Source organism: Pinus tabuliformis, chromosome J, assembly GCF_031772625.1.
Source record: "Pinus tabuliformis cultivar Carrire ecotype Pingquan chromosome J, CPIR1, whole genome shotgun sequence".
NCBI classification, from domain to species: Eukaryota; Viridiplantae; Streptophyta; class Pinopsida; order Pinales; family Pinaceae; genus Pinus; species Pinus tabuliformis.
Genome location: NC_142295.1, coordinates 594,359,010 through 594,374,018, shown reverse-complemented (window position 1 = coordinate 594,374,018; position 15,009 = coordinate 594,359,010). Strand labels below are relative to the sequence as shown.

General features: G+C 34.4%; 1 pseudogene; it reads right to left on the bottom strand.

Annotated features, from left to right (window-relative positions):
• Nucleotides 1-1,720: 1,720 nt before the first annotated feature.
• LOC149228390 (vacuolar cation/proton exchanger 3-like) lies at nt 1,721-4,732 on the bottom strand (annotated as a pseudogene).
• Nucleotides 4,733-15,009: the final 10,277 nt, after the last annotated feature.

The window sequence follows — 15,009 nt, the reverse complement described above, 5'->3', positions numbered from 1 at the left end:
AAATTAGTAGTTATTTATTGATAAATATTTTATTTTCTATTCTCTTCTTTTTTTAGGGAAATTAGACTTGTCAGTTCAAAAGTAAGAATGATGCTCTTTTGATTGAATTAAAATTTTGAAGTTCTTATTGTTTTTTGGTTCTCTCATAACAACTTTGACAATAGCGTTATTGTACTTGAAATTGATAAAGAGAAAATAAAATTTGATAACGTTTTTCTTAAAATAACTGCAACAATTGTGAAGTGAAATTTATATATTAATAACACATAACATAAAAACTTATAAATAGTAAATTAGTTAATTTAATTATGTTTAGTACTCATCAAATTTCAAGTTCAAACATTATGAAAAAAATTGAAAATAAAATCCACATTTAAAATAATCAAATTATTCCACAAACACATCCAAACTAAACTAAACTTCACAACATCATAATAATAACATTGCATTAATAAATAAACAAACTAACCGTGGTCTACCCACTACCTAGCTAAAAAAACCAAAACTTAAAATACCCGACATAAAAATGAGTTGACTTTTATAATCTAGACACTCAACGTATTTAGAAAACCAAAAATAAAAAATACCACATAAAACTATTTATGAGTTTTACTCAATAGTTTAAATAGGAAGCCACTCAAAATAGAAACCAAAATATCCTTGGAAAATTTAATAAAACCTGGTTCACTCCTTGCATGGCACCCGCAAATTTCCTATAGATGAACTTCGAATCCATCCTTAAACCCCCTTGGATTCATCAAGCGCAAATTTCCTATAGATTAACTTCGAATCCATCCTTAAACTCCCTTGGATTCATCAAGTGCATTTTAAATATAGAATGACTTTGTCCTACACTCTACAAAACTAAGTGTTTTCTACTCTTCCAGGGCAATATGCTTTTCAAATATAATGCTTCCCTTTCTTAGACTTTTTTACATTTTCTTATATCAGCGTTCTCTCCAAAGAAAGTACAACAAGATCTCTAATTGAATGTCTTAACAAGGGCGCCTGCATTACTTGTACTTCCTCTTGTTCCTTCTTTAAATTCCTTCAGACTATTTTATGCGTTCTACAATTTGTCCCTCTAACGTAGAGGTTGCTTTTAGTGGACGTTCTCTGTACTATCTTCTAAGTCGGCCATTTACAATGTTGATCATCATGCAAACTGACTATTGATGGATTGCAATACACACCTGTTGCTTTTCTCCGAATCAGGTAAAAGGTAAATCATCAATGGTTCTGCGGATTCATAGTTTCAACTTAACAGGCGCAATCATTGAATTTCTGACTTTAACTCAGACTTGTTTGGATGATGAGAGTACAGATTGCTAATTACATGCCGATTTCCAGAACCAACTTCCAATCTGTTGTCAATTCTTATAATTGTACGACACAAAATTACAAGAAATTAGTAACCAGATTAGGTGCCGCAAACGAAATGAGATTTGTATTTTATATCAACCTGTTATGTTTATATTCAAATGAGTATTGGCCTTAAAACTGTTAACGAGATATTTTGACGGGTATAACTTGCCCGTTTCGCAGTCATGGGAATTGTCTATGTCACAACTCTTTTATCCGGCACAGGAGTGTTTACAACGTGATGAGGATGGCCTCTAGATAATGCATTACATAGTATTAGAATTGAACTCATGAGTTTCACTTGATTACAGGAATTTAGCATTAGAATTGAAGACCTGAGTGTCACTAGATTGCAGATTTATGGATTGTAAACATCTGAATATTTCAGAAATTAATTAGTCAAATAGTAATATTTACTCATTTTCATTTTATTTTCCAAATATTCCAAAATATGCAAAATTATGATATAAATGATGCCACAAGGACAAAATTCCTTGGAGAAAATCCTTCTTACCCTTTGTGAGGAGGGTGTGCAACAGAAGGAAGCACATTGCAATGACTAAGTAGCACAACAACAACATTAGCCCCTTCATGTAATTTGAAGTTCCATCCTATACAAGCATTACATGGTGTAATTATAAGAACAAACCTTTTAATTAATTTCCATAACATAAATGAATTTGATGAATCTACTTTGTATATTTTTAATCAAGGCCAATGCTGAGGTAAATAATTAGTTTCTAGGATATGTAATGCATTGATATAGGTATGATCCATATGGCATTGGTGACTATATCAAACCTGCAAAATATATTTTGTTATCAATATTGTGGCAAATAGAGTAACCCTCTCCAAAATATGAAAATCGAGGCCCATGGTTTTTCCCATGATCCACGCTAGAACTGTTGTGAAGGGAATCTGCAACTGTTGTGAAGTGAATCTGAAGAAATGAATCTGAAGAAATGAGTAATAAATTTTAAAAATTTGTTCAATAATTTTGGAGCAAATCTAATGCCTTATAATCAAATGAACTACCATAATCAAATCCCTTATATATGGGTTTTACCACGAACATGGCAATCTGTATGGCAGAACCCATAGCCACAACCAATGATATATCTTGCAACAAATAGAGATATGTTCCAAGTTCAAACTTTCAGTTTTCAAAATTTTATTAATACCGTGCAATTGATAATATTAATTATCATAAAGGAAAAAATGGAAAAAAATGATGGTTTCATAACACAAATAAGGAAACAACATTCAGCGAAGATTTGAATAATTTAGTTGTTAAATGTTAAATATGTTACATTTCAATTATAAATATTGACAATAAACAATATAAAACAAGTAGGAACAACCTGTAGGGAAATTTAGAAAATGTATTGTAAGTTTTACTCTGTAAGGAAAAATATTATAATCTATAAATCTGCAACTTACAAGCTTGTTCTTGATAACGAATAATACAGCGCCAACGTGCTCGTCTGCGTTCCCTACTATTGGTAACTTTAATATACTAATAAAGTTCAAAGATATTTCCCATGATTCTGCCACATCTTGATCAAACCATTGAGCTCTCTCATAAAATGACCAAGAACAACATCAAATAATCAGCTAAATTAGTTTAACACTTGCAAGGAACTAATGTTCACCTCAACAGTCTCCACAATTACTGGGAAAGCAGGGAGATAACTACACTAAAGTAAGAGCGCAGAGCCAGACAATTGAAATTATGAGTCCTATGGATGGTTCTTCCTCATTTTCTACCTCTTCAGTTCCTTTAATATAAGTATAATGTGTTTTTTTGTAAATAACTATCCAGTGCCAGAACCAATGCAATTGCTATAGTTACAATTTATTACTTAGTTATTATCTGGTCTTCTTCAAATAGTTTTCTGTGTGTCTTTAATTCGAAGAACAAATATGCAACATAAGCTACCAGCATGATAATGCTACTGACTCTAGACATTTTATTGTGGATACAATCGCTTCACTATGGCCACAGACCGTTGAAAAGCCAAGGGTACATGGCATGAGACACAGTGAGGCCATCATAAGAAGATTGAAATTGATTCCAGAAACAACCTGCACATCATTTACCAATAGTACAATGCCCAGAGTGAGTCCCCATGAATGAGTATCTAGATCTTTAAGGAATTGTTTTGGTGTTCTAAATATATTCATAAATGAAGAAAAAAATAGCACTTGCCTTGTCAAACCTCAGCTCTTTTTTCATGTTTTCTAATCCCCACAGAAAAGAGATGTACCAAGAAAAAGAAGTTGGAAAGTACAAATCCCAGTAGAGTATACTTGACCACATTGGTCTTGCCATGGTAAACTACAAACACTGCAATGAGCATCTCTGTTGCATTGCCACACATGGCATTGATTAGTCCACCAACTGCAGGAGAAATTTGCAATAGATTTACGTTAATTACATTCTAATGTCAAACACTTTCTCAAAAGAAAAATCCACCCATGACTCAGAAGTCCAAATACATGATAAAAATCCCCACCTGTTGGTGGGTGTAGAATGCAATTTGCCTTCAACATTAAGATCAAAAAATTAGATTGTAAACAGAAAAGTCAACGTCATTTATGAAGTCATTGTATTACTAGTGTATACACATGCAATACAAGGTAGATGGAACTGTAGGACCAAGCATTCGGTATAAATTTCACAGAACTTACGTACATATGTATTATTTTATTTTTATTCTTTTTTCTTCACTGGAAAAAGACACTGCTTCTTCTTTATTCTAGTGAAAAAGATAATACATTTGCAAGTATTCTTTTCTTTATTTCAGTACATCATTTGCATCTTCATATATAATATCATATGAAAAATTTCACTTACTCGGTGATAAAGCCTATACATTTAGCAGGAGGAGCAAGACCAAGCAAACTAATTAATGAGGAACACCCAAACCTGAAAACAAAACGATACTCGTTGAGATTTTATACAAATATTTCCATTCAGGAAGAGAGAAACACTTCTACTCACATTTCCTATTTGAACCCTGTCAGCTAGAATAGCCAAAGGAACTAGAGAAAACAAGAAGCTTAATTTGGTTTCCGGAATCACTTCATAGAGGTTACATAAGAGCAATCTCAGCCATTTGTTAGTGTCATTGGCATTGATTAGTCTCCCCCACCACATCTCAACAATACCTAATGCTTTCTCTGAATAAAGATGTTGTTCAACATCTCTATTAAAAACTGTTGGAAGAGAGGAAACTTAGTACGCTAGACAATTGTATTCCATTGTTTAAGTCTTATCAATTTTTTCCCATCCTATATCAACACTGGGAACTTAATACTGATTTCAGCACTTACTTCCTCGAGGGCTCTGGGGCCCATCGTAAAGCATTTCTTTATGGGAGGCGCCTTGTATTTGTTGATATCTTCTTTGAAATGTGAAAACTGGACAAGCGTGGTGGATGGGCGGATATATGGTGTTTGATGGATAAATGGTGTTTGAGTCGAACCTGGGGTTGCGGTAGAGCGAGACTTTTGAAGGGATTTGTTTCAGCAGATAGTTTCTTTATCCCAGATGTGCGTGGTGGATGGGCAGATATATGTTGTTTGATGGATAAATGGTGTCTGAGTCGAACCTAGGGTTGCGGTAGAGCGGGACTTTTGAAGGGATCTATTTTAGCAGATAATTTCTTTATCCCAGAAGTGAGAAAGTTGCAGTTGGGTTTTGTTATTTGATTATTTTTGTAACTGATTCATAATGGTTTCCATTGGATGACAGAGATTAATTTAATACTCTAACACTAAAATCAGTGTTGTATGAGCGAACAGGTGGCATTGGAGCGATGTTTTTTCTAGAGGAACGCCTTATGAAGTAATTGATGGTAAATATGTTATTTATGTGAGTCAAATATTTTATTTTTGGATTAAAAAATCATTACAAAAATATCTAAAATCCATGTATACATATTGGAATAATATCTATAAATTATGGCATAAAATATGTGATGCAGTTATCTACATGGCATTATATTATGAAAATGTTACAATAAGAATTCCAAGTTATGGTCCAATTAAATGTTGGAAAAACATTTTTTTTTAATAATACCAAAAAATGACTATTTATTTTTTAAAGTTAAACATTGTACGTTGCATTGGTCAATGCTACACTAATAATGGTGGAAATCAATTGCTAGACTACTACCTTAGTAGGGAGTAATAATGATTTTGTAACCATATTTAAATTTAATTAATAAACATATAAAAACTTAATACTTACATCGATATTATTAATTTGTAAATAGGCATTGTTATAATACCATGGGCCAATACCTGGTTTATCAATACCACATGATCAAATACCATAACTCATTCACAATAAAAATAATTTAGAATATTTTATTTAAATTTATTTTGATAATAATTTATTTCATTTAATCTAAAAAACTGTGATACTTTTGAGATATATCTAAACCCTCTACCTTCATTACTACCAAATTTTTTTTGTGGATATTCCATAAAGATTAAATCAAAGTTTTAATAAAATAAAAAATGAGAATACTTTTATATATAGAGATGTGAAATTTATATAATACCAACCTAGACCCATTTTAACTTCGAATTTACAAATGGATGAAACCTCTTTTCACTCCAAAAGAGGTTCGCACCTAAAGAGATTTGATCCCTCTTGGAGCTTGGTAGATCCAAAGTTAAGATGTATCTAGGATGGTCTAATCACTAAGCCATTAAATTATTTAAAGAAACCTTTACTAAATTCCTGGTGGACTGCTTTTTTCAATGGAAAGGTAAGATATGTTCATGTTTTAAATGATTTTTCCCTAATAAATTTGTTTATATATTTATGGGGTAGTCTAACTTATAGATGAATTTTTTTTTCCAATGAATTCTGTAAAATAATTTCAAAAAAGAATGTGATTTTGTTGTTGTTTAAAATGAATTTTTGAATGCATAAATGAATTCAACAGCCCCTCGGGCACTCGAAATATATAGATTAAACAACTTAAACTGTAGTTTTTTCCCTAATAGATTTGTTTATATATTTATGGGGTAGTCTAACTTATAGATGAAATTGCTTTCAAGGAATTCTGTAAAATAATTTCAAAAAAGAATGTGAGTTTGTTGTTGTTTAAAATGAATTTTTTAATGTATAAATGGATTCAACAGCCTGAAAACCCCCGAGGCATTCGAAATATACAGATTAAACAACTTAAACAAGAGTTTTTAAAAAACTATGTCGAATTTTGGTTACACTTAACCAGAAAAAGTTGTCACGAAAAAGGCCATTTCATCTATAAGTTAGACTACAATTATATATCTAAATGCATATTGATAATTTTGATATATATATATATATATATATATATATATATATATATATATATATATATATATATTAGAATGCCTCATTTAATTTTAAAATTTCAAAATTTAACAATATCTTGAAAATAAGAAAGAGTTGGATTCCTGCCCTTTCTTCATAAATGGCCTTTCCTTTTTCTTTGCTTCGTAGTTTATTTAATTGGTTTTATAAATTCCTATTACTATGCAACATTTTTCTTTTGCTCCTTTATCAATTTTTTTTTTAATTAAAGATTTATCTTTATGATTCACTCCTATTAATTAAAATATATAATCTTAAAATATATATGTAAAATTGAACTTTCTTTCCCCACACACACACACACACACACACACATATAACTTTAGACAAAGTTTTGATTTTTTGTCCCCCTTCATTTTAAATTCCTAATTTAATATTTTATAGTTTACTTAAATAATATTCACTATAACTATAATTTAATAAATAATGAATTTATGTTATATATTTTTTACTTTGGATCTTAATGTTCATTTCCTAATTGTTGTTTTTATCAATAAACAATTAATAAATTCTATCCCTTCACGGGGATGGAGGACAGTGGTCATATTGGGGTTGGGGGAGCGGATTAGCTCCTCTCGTTCATTCAACCAAGGGACAAGTGGCACTTCGATAACACACAATACATGATGCATGGAAGGTTCGATATTTGGGGTGGTAGGTTTATATGTGGGTTGGTGAGAGTAGTATTGATGTTTGTGAGCTTGGTTATGGGCAGATGTAAGGGTGGTGGAGGTCGTGAAAATTTTGTGCATGTCACCAACCTATGCATGCTTCTTTGACTTAGGTTCTCTGGTATAAAGAATCTTGAATGGAAGTGGGTAATCCCATGTGGTCCTATTGGAGGTTAGACATGTCAAGTTTGGGATCCTAGTGAGGAAGATAGTTGGGTTTAGTGTGGAGGAGGCACTTCTTGAATTAGGCAGGGAGTGGAGGGTTTCTAAATTATGGTTCTGCAATGGACACTCTGGTAAGTCTCCTTGGTTGTTCCTTTGGCCTTCATAGTGTAACACTTTCATTTAGTTTGGGGGTAGAGATTTTTAGTTGTGTTTGTATCTTGCAGCATTCATTTCCATTTAAGAGACTCTTGGATTATCAAGGCTTCAAGTTTAAATACAACTGTAATTGGGGATTGATAACTTGAGCCTAGTTCACGAGATTTGATTTGGTTACATGATATTTGGATTTAGAAATTGTAATCCCTCTAACAAAAGGCAGAGATAAAAGTCAGGGTGGTCGTAGGCACAAAAATCATTATGTCCTATTCCTGGTGTTTCTGTAACATCCCTGGTCAAATTCCATGTAAAAGTTAATAAAGGCAAAAATAAGACCAAGGTCATGGGACACATATTCCAAGCTTAATGGTGGGAAAAAACATCCTAGTGGGGTGTCACTTCAGTTTATTATGGCTAAGGAAATTGGCAAAGGATTTGGAAAGGCATGAGGCATTTATTGGCATTTTATTTACGAAAATAATGGAAATTAGGAGAAAAGGAAGGTGAAAGGTCACAGGTTGCATGTGAAGAGGAAAATGAAGGAAAATAATGGAAAATGAATAAAATATAGGCCTCATTGTTAAAAAGGCATCTGAGGATCACTTGGAAAGCTTTTTCTCAAGCTTTTAATAGGTTTTGGTGGAGTTATCTTCTATTCTCTCTCTCTCATACTCTTGGACACTTAAAGTTTCTTGGAGCACTCTTGGAGGAGTGTGGCATACTTGGAGTTTTGGATCAAGAGGGCAAAGGAAGAGAAGGAAAGTGCAAGAGGACATTAATATCAACAACTAAAATGGATTTTAACTATAGGTATCGTGTTGCATATATGTTTTCCTCACTAGTTTTGGCATGCATGTGGTTTTTTGGTCATGATCTGTCATTGGCATGGAGGATTGCCTGGATTGACAGTGCGTTTTCCTAGCCTTGCCATTTCTTGGATAACCATGGTGTTGTGGGTTCATTTATTTGTTTTTCTAGTTCGTTCTCATGTTTCCTTTAGCTTGGGTTGAGTTATTAGTTCTTGGAGCCTTGGTTGGAAAAACGCTCTGGAATCCCTGTAACGGCTTGGGTTGAGTTATTAGTCCTAGAGCCTTGGTTGGGAAAACACTCTGGAAGCCCTATAACAACTTGGGTTGAGTTACTAGTCTTGGAAGCCTTGGTTGGAAAAACACTTTGGAAGCCCTTGGTAGGTTGAGTTACTAGTCCTGGAAGCTCTGGTTGAAAAAATGCTCTGGAAGCCCAAAAAAAATTGTGGGTTGAGTTACTAGTCTTGAAGCCTTGGTTGGACAATGCTCTCGAGCCCGGTAGCAACTGTGGGTTGAGTTACTAGTTCTGGAAGCATTGGATGGTTTGATTGATGTGTTTGAGATCCCACATTCATGCTTGAAAAATGGCACAAGGGTGACTGGTTGAAGAGAGATTTGGCTCAGCCATGTCTACGGTCGGGTGGAACGTGGTAGTACCATACTGAGTTGGATTTTTCATCATTAATATGAGGTTATTTCTCCTTGATATCTCATGAGTATTATACTAGTTTATATGTGGATTATATGGTTGTTGTTTCCTTGGTATTTTTGTTGGTATTATGTTGGTTATGAACATGTATTACAAAAATAGCTATGTATGGCTCTCATCATGTTTTTACTTGTAAGCGAATGGAAAATGTATCTATGGCATAATGGATGAAACTACAACTAATTTCTTGAGGCGTTAATGCTTCTTAATGATTCTTAGATGAGTATGAGACCCCTATGCTTAGATCAATTGTTTATACCTGTAAAGTACGTAATTTTGACATGTTTGACTAAATTCTTGTCATGGCTAGTAGGGGTCTAGTTAAGTCCTTGTTCAAGTAATTGCATTTGTTTCCTTATTCTATTGTTATCTTTCAATTTTGAAAGTGTCATTAAGTTTTGAGCAATGGCCTGGGATCTCAGCTTGAAAAAGTGGCTCAAATCCCGGAGAATCAGGCACAACATTGGGCAGAAAAGTCCCTGGATGCATGCATACCCATGTTGTGGGACCATCCAGAGCCTCCTGGATGCATGGATGCCCATATCAAGGGAGCGTCTGAGGGTTTAATGGTCTAAAAAATTAGTTGGTCTCAGGGGTTGGTTACCTAAGTGGTTAGGATAGCTCCTGGGAGTTCTGTTGTTGATGTGGAAGGTCTGTATGGTGTGTTCCTATCAGTTCCACTTTCTTAACTGACACATAGGGAGTTGAATCATATCATAGTAACTTCTCATCACATGTTTACCCTTGTTGGTTGGTTACTTGAGTATATGTCAGAGGAGGGTCTTACAGAGTGGTATTAGAGCATGGTTCACCCCTTAGACTGGATGGGCGGTGTGTTGGTCATGCATTCATATCAGTTGCATATGTGTTCCTTATGATTATAGTCCATGTGCTTGTTGCATTTTCATGGTGTTGATCATGGTTGTAGGGATGTCGCCATGTGAAAGTTGATGGTGTTGTTGTGGGATGTGTCTTCATGAGTGTATGGTTGTATATTCATTTGTTACGCATGTCAGTGTCCATATGTTATTATAAATGCATTGTCATGGTTATAGTTATGCATGTATAGTAGGTCAAACATGCATTGTGAGGTCATTGTATGCATTTTAGGTCATCATGATGCTGTTGGTTGTTATGATGCTAATGTGTTGGCCGAGATAAAGTAGGAGATGTGGATCACTAGAGCAATATTGCAACACTAAACTTTGGGGTAAGAGAAAATCCTCATAAAGGTTTGTATGGTGGGCATGCAGGTATGTTAGTCAATGGATTGTTATATACACCAAGGTTATATACATGTTTTTCATTTATTGTTATTATGGTTACATGTATGATAAATGATAGCTGATTAGTCTAGTCATATGAACATGTGTCAGATAGTCGTGAATGATAGTAACTTGTTGTTATATGCATTGTTTTTGTTTGATGTTAGTTAAATTAATGATTAGGGCTATAAAATTAGTATATTGATGTTATTTGTATCATGCTAAATTGGATTGGCCTATGCAGATGGTTAGGGTTACGACATTAAGGTATGAGTCGACTTATTTGTGACATTATGTTGTACTAATCTAGACTGATTGTGCATATGTGATTATAATTTATGAATGATAATTGTTTATGAGTTTATGATGTGAACATGTTATCTAGTGAATATTATGGATATCATGACCTTATTTATGTTTGAGTTGATATGTTGTGAAGGTATATCATGCTAATCTAGATTGATTATGCAAACAAGATAGCATCCTCCCCTGAGATACATCAAGGTATGATTTTTCTTATGTCTTATACTCGGTGCTTAACTGTTTGATCATTTCATCTATTTGGAGTTTGAGTGATTGATTATGTCATCTAGTTGAAATATCTAACATGGTACATTTACAGTCTGTATGAATGTTTTATTAATTGCATGATATGAGTATGTGTTTATAAGATTTCTTGTCAAAATGGTCTTGTTTTAAGATGGTTGTACTAATACATATATGTCGAAACAACTAATATGTACTTGAATGTAAGTAGGTGATAATTGTAGCATTATGTATTATGACTGATGAATGGGAGTTGATAGTTGAGTATGACATGGTTATTAGACTTGGTAAAGGTTGATTTCAAATTAACATACATGATGTTTTGATATTTGGAATGTGAGACTAACATGTGTGAGCAGTTGCAGTGCAACATGCTTGGTATTAGAATGACAAGGTAATAGTTGAATTATTTATATAACTAACAGTTGGGTGATGTGACAGTGCATAATAAGACACAATTGCAGCAAGGTAAAGGTAAAAGAAAAGAATTGGGTGAAATTCCTCTAGCTATGTTTGGAAATCGCAATTCCAAATGAATGAGTGCTTTGCATACAAGAAGTCTTCTTAACCTTGAATTTGTCTGACATTAGGAGGATGTTTGTTATATTCATAAATATGTATTTGATAGGTAAAACAACTAGTTCTAGTTATGGCTAGATTCGTCAAAGGATTGAAGTCCCTTGAGAGATTCCATGGATGTGTTCAATCGCAAGAAACGTGATTGGCACAACAAGGTATGGTAACTGGTGCATTGTTATGTTTATTTATGCACTAACAAATATGTGTTATCGAAATATGATGCAGGGGATTGCATGGAAAAGGGATTGCCATAAAATTATGAAGAAGGCTCAGGTTGAGATTTTCTTTAGAAGCACTAGGAACCATGGGGGTTGAGTCTTGGTGTCCATTGAGAGTCTTGTGATTTTGATTCTTTGTGCTTTGTTTTATCTTGATTTGCAACATTTTTCATGTCTAGTGTATGGTGATACCACTTTGTTTGTGATGTCGTATTGCTATCGGTTTTCAAGGTTTTATCTTGTTTGCTTCTTGTTCTTGCCTTTTATGTTTTGATTCTTGGGAATTGGTTGGGAAAAGAGGAAAGTTAATAGAGCTCAGGAAGAGCTGAATGAAACCCAACATGTAATGAATCTCTGTGCATGTATAAGGGCAAATGAAGGCAAGAGTATGATAGTCAGTTCGATTGGTTGGGTCCATTGGGGTAAATGGACAATGGGAAGACAACCATGAGAAAAGTAGCAGGAAAGGTGAAGTAAATGGATCTAAGGCATCGGATGCCTTGGCTATGTTGGGAACGATTGTTCTCAATGTTATGCATGGTGTGCACAGATAAAGGGAGTTCTCTTAACCTTAACCTTATTCTAGCTGGTAATTATGTTATGATCATGATTATGTTGATATTTATATATGTATACATGTATGCCATGTCTGAAAGGGTTGTCACAGATCATGGTTGTTTAATGATAATGTTTATATGTATATAAGTGTGTATGTATGTCGTTGTCTGATAGGATCATGATTGTTTTATGCTAATGATTATGTATATGTATGTATGCATCCATGTATCTATGTCACTATCTGACAAGGTTGTCAGGGATCATTCTTGTGGAAGAATGATTGCTTATGCAAGTGAGTGGCATGGTGAGGTTCCTGGTCTTATGAGGAATCAAGTGGGGAGAGTAGTCATGAAAAATATACGAGGTCAGTATTATGTGGTTATGAATTTATATTGTATGCTTGTATTATGCCTATGTTTATGTTATGCCAAGTAAGTCTGAGGGATACATCAATTGAATGAAAGTAGTGTGGTTTGTGGCATGTTGGGACAAGCATGAATAAGACATTAGAAATAAGGTTACTTGGTAGAGACAATGTGGTTTTGGATGTGTGGTACTACTATTGTGCATATGTTGTATATGTCGTACATGTTGCATCTGTGATGTTGTTCACATGCAATGTTTTGTATATATAATGCATGTACATGTTGTTTATGAAATCTTATGTATAAGGTGTATAGATACTGTTGTGCAAATGTTACACATGCAATGTTGGTTATAGATGGTGTTATGTATATGTTGGATATGTGGTGTTGTGTACATATTGTACTGTGCACACAATGGATATGTGGTGTTGTGTGCATATGGTGTTGTGCACATGCTGGATATGCAACGCTATGTACATAGGGTGATATGTACATGTTGTATATGTAGTGCTATGTACATATGGTGTTGTGTGCATGTTGTACATGTGGTGCTATGTACATATGGTTTTGTGTTCATGATTGTACAAGTGGTGATGTGAGCATGTGGTGTTGTGTACATGTTGTACATATGGTGTTGTGTGCAGGTGGTGATGTGTACATGTTGTGCATATGGTTTTGTGTACATGTGGTGTGGTATACATGTTGTGCATGTGGCACTGTGTACATATTTCTTTGTGTACACGTTGTACATGTGGTACGATGTACATGTGACGTTGGGTACACGTTGTGCAGGTGGTGTCGTGTACATGTGATGTTGTGTACACGTTGTGCAGGTCATGCTATGTATATGTGGTACTGTGTACATGTTGTACATGCGGTACTATGTATGTGCATTGTGTAGTCGTGGTATCATGACTTGTGTATTCGTTGTCTTGTACTCTATGTATGTATATGCATTGTGTTTTACATCAAGTGTAGGTGTATGTATTGTTTAGTGTTTTACCTCGTGTATAGATTTATGTGTTGTGGGGTACATTGGATGTAGGGGTATGTATTGTGTTGTGTTGTACAGTGGGTGTAGGTGTATGTGTGGTATGTCAAGTGTAGGTGCATGTATTGCACAATTTTGTATGTCGTGTGTGGTTGTGTGTGTGTGATGCACACTATGTGTATGTGCACATGGTTGAGGAAAATGTGTTGGGTGTTTGTCAGGTGTGGAAATCAATTTGGTGTGTGTATAGAAATAACAAAGGCAGAAGTAAGGATCTATGGTTCTGACTTGTGATGGTTACATGTGATTTATGGTTATGGTTTATGATGATTTCAAGAAATTCATGATTTTAATTTATGATGGTCGAGTTTGGGATAAACTTATGTGATATGTTTATACATGATGATTTGGTAAAATATGCTAGTTTGACTTGTTGTGATAGGAAGCAAACAAAATTGCAAGTGTACCTTGTTGACGGGCCACCAATGAGGTATGATTTGAAGTTGTTTAATTCATTTTAAATATAATGAACATTATGCACTTGGTATAGGAAAACATGAAATTCTCATTTGGGTGGTTGAAACTAATGAAAAGCATTAGCAGCAACAACAAAAGGAATTGGAACATGCAGTAGTATGTTCATAAATCATTCAGGAGCAGGGCCATTTTGGGACACTTGTACGCAATAGTGTCCATTGATTTCCATGAGCATGCTGTGACTGGTATGATGGTATTAAGCCAGGGATATGCCTTGCTTTTTAGACCTTTAGATGTGACGAAACCTTGTCGAGGAATGGACTGCCCGAGACGGGGGTGCCAACGAAACTTGGAAGGTGTGTGACTACATGGAAGGGGGTGACCAAATTGCCCAAGGGACTGTGTAGAAGAGAAGGGAAGGCTAGGGATATTTTTTTTTGGTCATTAACATCACCAGATGGAATCAAATGCACATTAGGAGTGTGCCCTGGAACACTGAGTCGATAATTGTTCACTGAGATGACAAGCGGTGCTGGATTATAGCGTTGGACATTGGATGCATATTTGACCTTGTAGTGGATTCTGAACCTCCTGGGAAGGAGGTCATTCTTGGTATTAATTTTAGGGTGGAGGTGTGAGCCTCTAGATTCCCTTGTTGTGGATGAAAGCATCATATCCTTTTATTTGTTCGTTGAGAAAATGTGCATATCTGTATGTGTGTTATTGTAAATAAAGTATGATTATTTGTTGGGTGAAGCAAATGT